This window comes from Stomoxys calcitrans, chromosome 5 (assembly GCF_963082655.1).
Source record: "Stomoxys calcitrans chromosome 5, idStoCalc2.1, whole genome shotgun sequence".
NCBI lineage: Eukaryota > Metazoa > Arthropoda > Insecta > Diptera > Muscidae > Stomoxys > Stomoxys calcitrans.
This window is the reverse complement of record NC_081556.1, coordinates 11,490,538-11,503,626: the sequence shown is the minus strand read 5'-3', so window position 1 is coordinate 11,503,626 and position 13,089 is coordinate 11,490,538. Positions and strand designations below refer to the sequence as shown.

General features: G+C 33.2%; 1 long non-coding RNA gene across 1 annotated transcript; it reads left to right on the top strand.

Annotated features, from left to right (window-relative positions):
- Positions 1-1,189: 1,189 nt before the first annotated feature.
- On the top strand, positions 1,190-3,470 carry LOC106082541 (uncharacterized). Its single transcript, XR_009398482.1, has 3 exons — positions 1,190-2,680; positions 2,749-3,349; positions 3,414-3,470. It is a non-coding gene; the product is annotated as an uncharacterized LOC106082541 (long non-coding RNA).
- Positions 3,471-13,089: the final 9,619 nt, after the last annotated feature.

Sequence of the window (13,089 nt, the reverse complement as noted above, 5' to 3'; positions counted from 1 at the left end):
GTTGACAGTCTTCTATCTTTAGAGTGTAATCCTGCAGAACCCCAGATTTATATGCACCTATGTCTGCATTTTAACGCTCAGCTAAGCCAAAGATATGTTTTAATTCACTTCCATGCATTAGGATGGATTCCTAGTCTTGGCGAGAACACAAAAGCTTCTCCCTTTCTTAGGGTCGTGGCAACCGATTTTTCAGTTCTGTGGCCATCGGCAACCAATTTAGTATGCAACTCTAGGATAATCCTTTGTCTTCTCTATTGTAGCGATCATAGAATACCTCAATAGCGGACATACCACATGTTACTACTGACATAAGCTATTTTTACCACAGAACGGTTTTTACATTGAATTACATGGAATGCTCCATTGAATAAAGATAAAATGGAGAAGAAGAATGTTAGAGTTGAAGATCGTACAACGCCGTGAGCTAAATGTTGGTGAAACTCTAGAAAATTTCGAATTACATATTGAACATCAAATTTCTTTTGAAGAAAGTTTCAATATTAAAAACATCTAAACGACATACTTATGGCAATAAAGATTGTACCAAATATATATTAAGAGAATATATTAGATTTGAATATCCTTAGAATAGGCAAATAAAATGAAACAGCAAAGAGTTGTATTATGGATTTGTGGTTAAAAGAAGCTAAATAAACTTCTGTTAAAGGAAGTTCCAGTAATTAAACATGCATATTGAATGAAATGAAGATTGCTTCAAAAGTTAATGCAAGGTATATCCGATTTGAAGATCCTATGAACATGAAAACAACATCAATTATATGTTCACAATCAATGATATGTTTATCTTCAATGAGTTATTCAACTTCAACTAGATGATCTTTAATGAAATATTTAACTTCAATGAGCGGTTTACGTTCAATGAAATGCACATCTTCAATGAATAAATATGAATATTGAATAAAATGAATATTGGTTCAAACATGAATGAAAAGTGTGTTCGATTTGATGGTCATATGAACATGAAAACAACAGTAATTGTATGCTCAGATTCAATGAGATGTTCATCTTCAATGAGTTATTCAACATCAACTTGATGTTCTTCAATGAAATATTTAACTTCAATGAGAGGTTTAAGTTTAATGAAATGTTCATCTTCTATGAAGTGTTTAAATACAACTTAAAAAATATGTTCAACTTCAAAGAGTTATTCAAATTCAGCTAGATGTGCATTAATGAAATATGCAACTTTCAACTTCAATGACAGGCTTACGTTCAGAATGTTTATTTGCAATGAGATATTCGCCGTTGAAAAGTTAATCAACTTCAAAAAGATGTTCACCTTTAAAGAGATGTTCTTCAATAAAATTATTAATTATGAAATATTTTTCAATTCAATGAGAGGTTTGCGTTCAATGAAATGTCCATTTTCTATGAAGTGTTTAACTACAAAGAGATGTTCGTCGTTGAAGAGTTATTCAACTTCAAAAAGATGTTCACCTTCAAAGTTATTCAACTTCAGCTAGATGTTCTTCAATGAAATATTCAGTTGCAATAAGTGGTTCACGTTCAATGAAATGTCCATCTTCTATGAAATGGTTAGTTGCAATGAGATGTTCGCCGTTGAAGAGTTATTCAACTCAAAAAGATGTTCACTTTCAAAGAGTTATTCAACTTCAGATAAATGATCTTTAATGAAATATTCAACTTCAATGAAGGGTGTATGTTTAATAAAATGTCCATCTTCTTTGAAATGTTTACTATAATGAGATGTTCGCCGTTGAAGAGTTATTCAACTTGAAAAAGATTTTCACCTTTAAGGAGATAGTTATCTTCAAAGAGTTGTACAACTTCAACTAGATGTTCCTTAATGAAATATTCGACTTCAATAAGAGAATGGCGTTCAATGAAATGTCCATCTTCTATGAAATATTTAACTGCAATAAGATGCTCACCGTTGAAGAGTTATTCAACTTCAAAGATTTATTCAACTTCAACAAAATTTTAATGAGATATTGTATTTCGTCTTTAAAATTTACACTTTTAAAGCGTTCTGCATCTTTAAAGAGTTATTTAACTTCAATGAGATGTTCGCCTTCAAAAGGGATGTCTAACTTCACTAAGTTGTTCGGCTTAGAAGCCATGTTCATCTTGAATGTGAAGTTTAGCTTCAATAAGAATGTAATGTTCACTTTAAAGGTTTTCCTACATGATTAGTTATCGCACATAGTTTTGAATAATGGATAAAAAAGACTTTGACTCAACTCAACTTTGACTTTCTTATACAACATACTTTGAAAAAAGCGGCTTAAAATTTAAAAAGAAAATGGATACATCGAATAGTAAACGTGAAAATCCTTTGAAATTTAAATGATTCTTCAAAGTCAACGAGTCTTTAGGAATACAGTTGTAACTTCATATTAAGAAAGTTGTAAACTGATGAATAAGGAAGATCTAAGATATCCTTGAACAAGTATGATGTATAAGTTCATGCATAAATTTGCTGCATAGTAAGGATACTTCAACTAGAAGGAGAAGGAATATTAAGGCGATGTTAAACAGGAATGATGTATATGGATGTGTATACATATACATAATATCTGTTTTATAGTCTCCTCAATTTGAGAAAAATTTATAAAGGTCTGACAGGAATTGATTGGATTGTAAAACAGACCGAAATAAAAATTTCCAGGAAATGAAATTGAGCTGCTCTAAGAAAAAGGTAATATTGCAAAACTTCTTTTAAATAACTTCCAATATATTAACAATTGCCTTGTTATAAATTTTCAGGAAGGAACGAGAAGCTTCAGAAACTGTCTGGAACTTGAAATATGAACGTTTTATGAGTCTTTAGATGGGAAAAAGCTGAAGTTTTCAAGAAAAAAGGGGAACTTCATCAATTATCTAGACCTTGAATGGAGGCGTATATATGGAACTTGAGATGGAACAAAGTCCAGAGGTAAAAAAGAAACTCCAACAATTATCTGAACCATAAAAGGAGGCAGATGGAGCAAAGCTGAAATTCACAGGTGAAAATGGTAATCCAATAATTATCTGGATCTTGAAAGGTGGCAGTTTTATGGAACTTTAGAAGAAGCGAATTTGAAATCCACAGGTAAAAAAGGAACTTCAACAATTATCTAGCAGTTTTATGGAACTTCAGATAAAGAGAAGTTGAAATTCTGAAATGGAAAAGGAACTTCAACAATTATCTGGTCCTTAAAAGGTGGCAGTTTTATGGAACTTTAGATGAAGTAAAGCCGAACTTCTATTATGATCAGTTGCTTAAAATCTGGCAGTTTATGGAATTTCAGATGAAACACTGCGGAAGAGCTGATGATTTTACTTCTGATGCGGAAAATATGCTTTAATGACTATGAATCTAAAACAGGTATAAATATTTTTCCTCTCATAAGAACATGGGATAATCAACATGGGACTGCGGTGCATTTCAGGAAATTGGCCTTAATTTTGCATCTATCAGACTAAAGTCAACAAGCAGAGATTAAAAGTTCATTAGATAACCTTTTTTGCTTTAAGCAAATGCTGCAAAGGATTTTGAAGTCTTACTATAGTAAGACTGGAGATAATTGGTGATGTACAGGATGCAGTAACACATTTAACTGAAACTTCATATGGAGCAAAGTCGAGCTTCAACTATGATCCCTTATGAATAAGTTGATTGCTTATTCAACTTCAGATAAAACCATGGGGAAGAACAACCGAGGATATTACTTCTGATGCGGAATAGATGCCCTTATGACTATGAATCTAAAACAGGTAAAAGTATATTTTCTTCTCATAACATTAAGAATTATTAATAATCAGCATGGGAACGCATTTTATTTCAGGAAATAGGCCTACATTATGCATTTATGAGGTTAAACACAACGAGCAGATGATTTAAGAAAAAAAAAAGTCCATTACAAAAACTTTTTTGTTGTAAAGAAAATGCTTCAAAGGACTCTGAAGTGTTACAATGTGGATGGGTGATGTATGCAATGTTGTAACACATTCAACTGGAACTTTAGATGGAACAAAGCCGAACTTCAACTATGATTAGTCAACCAAAAGTTGACGGCTTATGGAACTTCAGGTGAAACAATGTGGAAGAACAACCGAGGATTTTACTTCTGATGCAAAATAGATGCCCTTACGACTATAAATCTAAAACAGGTAAAAATATATTTTCCCCTCATAACATAAAGAACTCTTACTAATCAACATGGGATTGCTTTTCATTTCAGGAAATAGACCTAAATGTTGCATTTGTCAGGTCCAGCTTAAAGACAACAAGCAGTGATTGAAAGAAACAAAGTTCCTTAGAAAAACCTTGTTTGTTGCAAATAAAATTCTTCATAGGATTCTGAAGTCTTATTATATGGAGATGATAGGTGTTGTATGGGATGTAATAACACTTTCAAAACTTAAGAGGTACAATTGGATGCAGATGATCTCTGGAAGTTGTCAGATCTTGTTGTTTTCTCGATAACGATTCAACGAATTTTAGTGGCCCCAGAAGAGATATCAAATTCTTTTGTCAAGAAATTTCGATAGATCTAGTAAGGATGACCCATACAGAGTTTTGCAAAATCCAGCCAAGCTATGCTAGTTGGAAAGTCTGTGTGGAAATGTGTGGCCAACTATGTTCCAACTTAAGGCGTAATGTTCCATGGATTGAACCGAAATTTTAGCAGAATAGCGTGTGTTATATATTCATGTTGGCGCTTCACAACGATTAGAAACCCTGGGGACAGGTATCTGACACCTTCATTGCTTACCGGAAGATATCAACAGCAGTGTGGAAATTCGCATACGGGACCAAGCTGGAGAGAATGAGAACATTTAGCACAAGGAATGAATTTGTAATAGTTCTATACACCTTAAAAAAATGTCTTAAATGAAAAGCAGTATATAATAATAGGTAAGTTTTTGAATATCGGTACATTTATATTTAAAGAAAAACTTTAAAATAAATTCTTCTGTTTATAGAATACTCACATATCAATGAGTGCTGTCCGATTAAAATTTTAAGCTCAATGATAAGAGACCTCTTTTTTAGGTCTCTTATCATCGAGGTAGGAACCAAGGGCAGAGAAGTAGAAAAAGACCGAGAAACAAATGGATCCGCTGTACGAAAAGCGAAACCATATATCAGGGAATCAAGACAAAGCTTTGGCCAACGATAGAGATAGATGGAGAGAGCTTTTTGATGCCCAATGTTCACGCTGAACATTTTTCTTCTGTTCGAATTCTTTTGTACTATACATAACATATTCCAATTATAAAAAAAGGACATACGAGTGTAAATATATAAGGAAAATATAGAAGATACTTTAAATAAAAAAACATAAAATAATGTGATTGAATATTTCACATTTTGAAAATCAAAAAAAAAAAAAAAAACTTAATAATAAAAATTTTAATAACACAACAAAAAAAAAGGTTTTACTTACTGTTAAAACGATAGGAGACCTTATTTAGCTAAGCTGAATTCAGGAATTTCTATAGAATCTAATATATCTCGAAATTCGAAAAAATGAAGGAGTTACAGCGTTTTAGGCGTTGAAACCGACTTTGAGATTTTCAGCTCAAAAATATTTGATTTTTGCGATGTTTTTCATAGAAAACTTTACAGCGCTGCATTATCCGGCACCTCCACGGAAAGATATTTTCTTCACAAATCCAACGGTGTCCTCGGAGTTTTGAAGTTCGCAAAACTAAAGATGTTACAGCAACTTGAAACTCTCCTTGATTTTTTTAACATTTTTCGGATGTGAAATATGCGTTTTTGAGCTTGTTTTTCGCAGAAAAAACATAGGAGTTGCATTTATCCGAATTTTTGGCCACAATTTTCAATACTGTATACTCAACTCGAAAAATTTTTTCGCATCGAAAATTGAAAATTTTTTTGTTCAAAAAATGAAAAAAAAAAAAAAAATGAAAATTTTAACTAATTCTGTTTAGTTTTCGAATCTTCCTCGAATTTCGAATTGCGGAATGGTAGAAATTCTTCGAAATTCGAAAAAATGAAGGAGTTACAGCGTTTTAGGCGTTGAAACCGACTTTGAGATTTTCAGCTCAAAAATATTTGGTTTTTGCGATGTTTTTCATAGAAAACTTTACAGCGCTGCATCATCCAGCACCTCTACGGAAAGATATTTTCTTCACAAATCCAACGGTGTCCTCGGAGATGATGAGAAGATGTTACAGCAACTTGAAACTCTCCTTGATTTTTTTAACATTTTTCGGATGGGAAATATGCGTTTTTGAGCTTGTTTTTCGCAGAAAAAACATAGGAGTTGCATTTATCCGAATTTTTGGCCACAATCTTCAATACTGTATACTCAACTCGAAAAATTTTTTCGCATCGAAAATTGAAAATTTCATAAGGGGGTAGCCTTTGCTCAAAAAATGCAAAAAAATTATTTTTGAAATTTTAACTAATTCTGCTTATTTTTCGAATCTTCCTCGAATTTCGAATTGCGGAATGGTAGAAATTCTTCGAAATTCGAAAAAATGAAGGAGTTACAGCGTTTTAGGCGTTCAAACCGACTTTGAGATTTTCAGCTCAAAAATATTTGGTTTTTGCGATGTTTTTCATAGAAAACTTTACAGCGCTGCATCATCCAGCACCTCTACGGAAAGATATTTTCTTCACAAATCCAACGGTGTCCTCGGAGTTTTGAAGTTCGCAGAACTAAAGATGTTACAGCAACTTGAAACTCTCCTTGATTTTTTTAACATTTTTCGGATGGGAAATATGCGTTTTTGAGCTTGTTTTTCGCAGAAAAAACATAGGAGTTGCATTTATCCGAATTTTTGGCCACAATCTTCAATATTGTATACTCAACTCGAAAAATTTTTTCGCATCGAAAATTGAAAATTTCATAAGGGGGTAGCCTTTGCTCAAAAAATGCAAAAAAATTATTTTTGAAATTTTAACTAATTCTGCTTATTTTTCGAATCTTCCTCGAATTTCGAATTGCGGAATGGTAGAAATTCTTCGAAATTCGAAAAAATGAAGGAGTTACAGCGTTTTAGGCGTTGAAACCGACTTTGAGATTTTCAGCTCAAAAATATTTGGTTTTTGCGATGTTTTTCATAGAAAACTTTACAGCGCTGCATCATCCAGCACCTCTACGGAAAGATATTTTCTTCACAAATCCAACAGTGTCCTCGGAGTTTTGAAGTTCGCAAAACTAAAGATGTTACAGCAACTTGAAACTCTCCTTGATTTTTTTAACATTTTTCGGATGGGAAATATGCGTTTTTGAGCTTGTTTTTCGCAGAAAAAACATAGGAGTTGCATTTATCCGAATTTTTGGCCACAATCTTCAATACTGTATACTCAACTCGAAAAATTTTTTCGCATCGAAAATTGAAAATTTCATAAGGGGGTAGCCTTTGCTCAAAAAATGCAAAAAAAATTATTTTTGAAATTTTAACTAATTCTGCCTGTTTTTCGAATCTTCCTCGAATTTCGAATTGCGGAATGGTAGAAATTCTTCGAAATTCGAAAAAATGAAGGAGTTACAGCGTTTTAGGTATTGAAACCGACTTTGAGATTTTCAGCTCAAAAATATTTGGTTTTTGCGATGTTTTTCATAGAAAACTTTACAGCGCTGCATCATCCAGCACCTCTACGGAAAGATATTTTCTTCACAAATCCAACGGTGTCCTCGGAGTTTTGAAGTTCGCAAAACTATAGATGTTACAGCAACTTGAAACTCTCCTTGATTTTTTTAACATTTTTTGGATGGGAAATATGCGTTTTTGAGCTTGTTTTTCGCAGAAAAAACATAGGAGTTGCATTTATCCGAATTTTTGGCCACAATCTTCAATACTGTATACTCAACTCGAAAAATTTTTTCGCATCGAAAATTTCATAAGGGGGTAGCCTTTGCTCAAAAAATGCAAAAAAAAATTATTTTTGAAATTTTAACTAATTCTGCTTATTTTTCGAATCTTCCTCGAATTTCGAATTGCGGAATGGTAGAAATTCTTCGAAATTCGAAAAAATGAAGGAGTTACAGCGTTTTAGGCATTGAAACCGACTTTGAGATTTTCAGCTCAAAAATATTTGGTTTTTGCGATGTTTTTCATAGAAAACTTTACAGCGCTGCATCATCCAGCACCTCTACGGAAAGATATTTTCTTCACAAATCCAACGGTGTCCTCGGAGTTTTGAAGTTCGCAAAACTAAAGATGTTACAGCAACTTGAAACTCTCCTTGATTTTTTTTAACATTTTTCGGATGGGAAATATGCGTTTTTGAGCTTGTTTTTCGCAGAAAAAACATAGGAGTTGCATTTATCCGAATTTTTGGCCACAATCTTCAATACTGTATACTCAACTCGAAAAATTTTTTCGCATCGAAAATTGAAAATTTCATAAAGGGGTAGCCTTTGCTCAAAAAATGCAAAAAAAAAAAAAAAAAAAATTTTGAAATTTTAACTAATTCTGCTTATTTTTCGAATCTTCCTCGAATTTCGAATTGCGGAATGGTAGAAATTCTTCGAAATTCGAAAAAATGAAGGAGTTACAGCGTTTTAGGCGTTGAAACCGACTTTGAGATTTTAGCTCAAAAATATTTGGTTTTTGCGATGTTTTTCATAGAAAACTTTACAGCGTTGCATCATCCAGCACCTCTGCGGAAAGATATTTTCTTCACAAATCCAACGGTGTCCTCGGAGTTTTGAAGTTCGCAAAACTAAAGATGTTACAGCAACTTGAAACTCTCCTTGATTTTTTTAACATTTTTTGGATGGGAAATATGAAAATCCAGCACCTCTACGGAAAGATATTTTCTTCACAAATCCAACGGTGTCCTCGGAGTTTTGAAGTTCGCAAAACTAAAGATGTTACAGCAACTTGAAACTCTCCTTGATTTTTTTTAACATTTTTCGGATGGGAAATATGCGTTTTTGAGCTTGTTTTTCGCAGAAAAAACATAGGAGTTGCATTTATCCGAATTTTTGGCCACAATCTTCAATACTGTATACTCAACTCGAAAAATTTTTTCGCATCGAAAATTTCATAAGGGGGTGGTAGCCTTTGCTCAAAAAATGCAAAAAAAATTATTTTTGAAATTTTAACTAATTCTGCTTATTTTTCGAATCTTCCTCGAATTTCGAATTGCGGAATGGTGGAAATTCTTCGAAATTCGAAAAAATGAAGGAGTTGCAGCGTTTTAGGCGTTGAAACCGACTTTGAGATTTTCAGCTCAAAAATATTTGGTTTTTGCGATGTTTTTCATAGAAAACTTTACAGCGCTGCATCATCCAGCACCTCTACGGAAAGATATTTTCTTCACAAATCCAACGGTGTCCTCGGAGTTTTGAAGTTCGCAAAACTAAAGATGTTACAGCAACTTGAAACTCTCCTTGATTTTTTTAACATTTTTCGGATGGGAAATATGCGTTTTTGAGCTTGTTTTTCGCAGAAAAAACATAGGAGTTGCATTTATCCGAATTTTTGGCCACAATCTTCAATACTGTATACTCAACTCGAAAAATTTTTTCGCATCGAAAATTGAAAATTTCATAAGGGGGTAGCCTTTGCTCAAAAAATGCAAAAAAAATTATTTTTGAAATTTTAACTAATTCTGCTTATTTTTCGAATCTTCCTCGAATTTTGAATTGCGGAATGGTGGAAATTCTTCGAAATTCGAAAAAATGAAGGAGTTACAGGGTTTTAGGCGTTGAAACCGACGTTGAGATTTTCAGCTCAAAAATATTTGGTTTTTGCGATTTTTTTTATAGAAAACTTTACAGCGCTGCATCATCCAGCACCTCTACGGAAAGATATTTTCTTCACAAATCCAACGGTGTCCTCGGAGTTTTGAAGTTCGCAAAACTAAAGATGTTACAGCAACTTGAAACTCTCCTTGATTTTTTTAACATTTTTCGGATGGGAAATATGCGTTTTTGAGCTTGTTTTTCGCAGAAAAAACATAGGAGTTGCATTTATCCGAATTTTTGGCCACAATCTTCAATACTGTATACTCAACTCGAAAAATTTTTTCGCATCGAAAATTGAAAATTTCATAAGGGGGTAGCCTTTGCTCAAACAATGCAAAAAAAATTATTTTTGAAATTTTAACTAATTCTGCTTATTTTTCGAATCTTCCTCGAATTTCGAATTGCGGAATGGTGGAAATTCTTCGAAATTCGAAAAAAATGAAGGAGTTGCAGCGTTTTAGGCGTTGAAACCGACTTTGAGATTTTCAGCTCAAAAATATTTGGTTTTTGCGATGTTTTTCATAGAAAACTTTACAGCGCTGCATCATCCAGCACCTCTACGGAAAGATATTTTCTTCACAAATCCAACGGTGTCCTCGGAGTTTTGAAGTTCGCAAAACTAAAGATGTTACAGCAACTTGAAACTCTCCTTGATTTTTTTAACATTTTTCGGATGGGAAATATGCGTTTTTGAGCTTGTTTTTCGCAGAAAAAACATAGGAGTTGCATTTATCCGAATTTTTGGCCACAATCTTCAATACTGTATACTCAACTCGAAAAATTTTTTCGCATCGAAAATTGAAAATTTCATAAGGGGGTAGCCTTTGCTCAAACAATGCAAAAAAAATTATTTTTGAAATTTTAACTAATTCTGCTTATTTTTCGAATCTTCCTCGAATTTCGAATTGCGGAATGGTGGAAATTCTTCGAAATTCGAAAAAAATGAAGGAGTTGCAGCGTTTTAGGCGTTGAAACCGACTTTGAGATTTTCAGCTCAAAAATATTTGGTTTTTGCGATGTTTTTCATAGAAAACTTTACAGCGCTGCATCATCCAGCACCTCTACGGAAAGATATTTTCTTCACAAATCCAACGGTGTCCTCGGAGTTTTGAAGTTCGCAAAACTAAAGATGTTACAGCAACTTGAAACTCTCCTTGATTTTTTTAACATTTTTCGGATGGGAAATATGCGTTTTTGAGCTTGTTTTTCGCAGAAAAAACATAGGAGTTGCATTTATCCGAATTTTTGGCCACAATCTTCAATACTGTATACTCAACTCGAAAAATTTTTTCGCATCGAAAATTGAAAATTTCATAAGGGGGTAGCCTTTGCTCAAACAATGCAAAAAAAATTATTTTTGAAATTTTAACTAATTCTGCTTATTTTTCGAATCTTCCTCGAATTTCGAATTGCGGAATGGTGGAAATTCTTCGAAATTCGAAAAAAATGAAGGAGTTGCAGCGTTTTAGGCGTTGAAACCGACTTTGAGATTTTCAGCTCAAAAATATTTGGTTTTTGCGATGTTTTTCATAGAAAACTTTACAGCGTTGCATCATCAGCACCTCTACGGAGTTTTGAAGTTCGCAAAACTAAAGATGTTACAGCAACTTGAAACTCTCCTTGATTTTTTTAACATTTTTCGGATGGGAAATATGCGTTTTTGAGCTTGTTTTTCGCAGAAAAAACATAGGAGTTGCATTTATCCGAATTTTTGGCCACAATCTTCAATACTGTATACTCAACTCGAAAAATTTTTTCGCATCGAAAATTGAAAATTTCATAAGGGGGTAGCCTTTGCTCAAACAATGCAAAAAAAATTATTTTTGAAATTTTAACTAATTCTGCTTATTTTTCGAATCTTCCTCGAATTTCGAATTGCGGAATGGTGGAAATTCTTCGAAATTCGAAAAAAATGAAGGAGTTGCAGCGTTTTAGGCGTTGAAACCGACTTTGAGATTTTCAGCTCAAAAATATTTGGTTTTTGCGATGTTTTTCATAGAAAACTTTACAGCGCTGCACCATCCAGCACCTCTACGGAAAGATATTTTCTTCACAAATCCAACGGTGTCCTCGGAGTTTTGAAGTTCGCAAAACTAAAGATGTTACAGCAACTTGAAACTCTCCTTGATTTTTTTAACATTTTTCGGATGGGAAATATGCGTTTTTGAGCTTGTTTTTCGCAGAAAAAACATAGGAGTTGCATTTATCCGAATTTTTGGCCACAATCTTCAATACTGTATACTCAACTCGAAAAATTTTTTCGCATCGAAAATTGAAAATTTCATAAGGGGGTAGCCTTTGCTCAAACAATGCAAAAAAAATTATTTTTGAAATTTTAACTAATTCTGCTTATTTTTCGAATCTTCCTCGAATTTCGAATTGCGGAATGGTGGAAATTCTTCGAAATTCGAAAAAAATGAAGGAGTTGCAGCGTTTTAGGCGTTGAAACCGACTTTGAGATTTTCAGCTCAAAAATATTTGGTTTTTGCGATGTTTTTCATAGAAAACTTTACAGCGCTGCATCATCCAGCACCTCTACGGAAAGCTTTTTTTTCACAAATCCAACGGTGTCCTCGGAGTTTTGAAGTTCGCAAAACTAAAGATGTTACAGCAACTTGAAACTCTCCTTGATTTTTTTAACATTTTTCGGATGGGAAATATGCGTTTTTGAGCTTGTTTTTCGCAGAAAAAACATAGGAGTTGCATTTATCCGAATTTTTGGCCACAATCTTCAATACTGTATACTCAACTCGAAAAATTTTTTCGCATCGAAAATTGAAAATTTCATAAGGGGGTAGCCTTTGCTCAAACAATGCAAAAAAAATTATTTTTGAAATTTTAACTAATTCTGCTTATTTTTCGAATCTTCCTCGAATTTCGAATTGCGGAATGGTGGAAATTCTTCAAAATTCGAAAAAAATGAAGGAGTTGCAGCGTTTTAGGCGTTGAAACCGACTTTGAGATTTTCAGCTCAAAAATATTTGGTTTTTGCGATGTTTTTCATAGAAAACTTTACAGCGCTGCATCATCCAGCACCTCTACGGAAAGATATTTTCTTCACAAATCCAACGGTGTCCTCGGAGTTTTGAAGTTCGCAAAACTAAAGATGTTACAGCAACTTGAAACTCTCCTTGATTTTTTTAACATTTTTCGGATGGGAAATATGCGTTTTTGAGCTTGTTTTTCGCAGAAAAAACATAGGAGTTGCATTTATCCGAATTTTTGGCCACAATCTTCAATACTGTATACTCAACTCGAAAAATTTTTTCGCATCGAAAATTGAAAATTTCATAAGGGGGTAGCCTTTGCTCAAAAAATGCAAAAAAAATTAATTTTGAAATTTTAACTAATTCTGCTTATTTTTCGAATCTTCCTCGAATTTCGAATT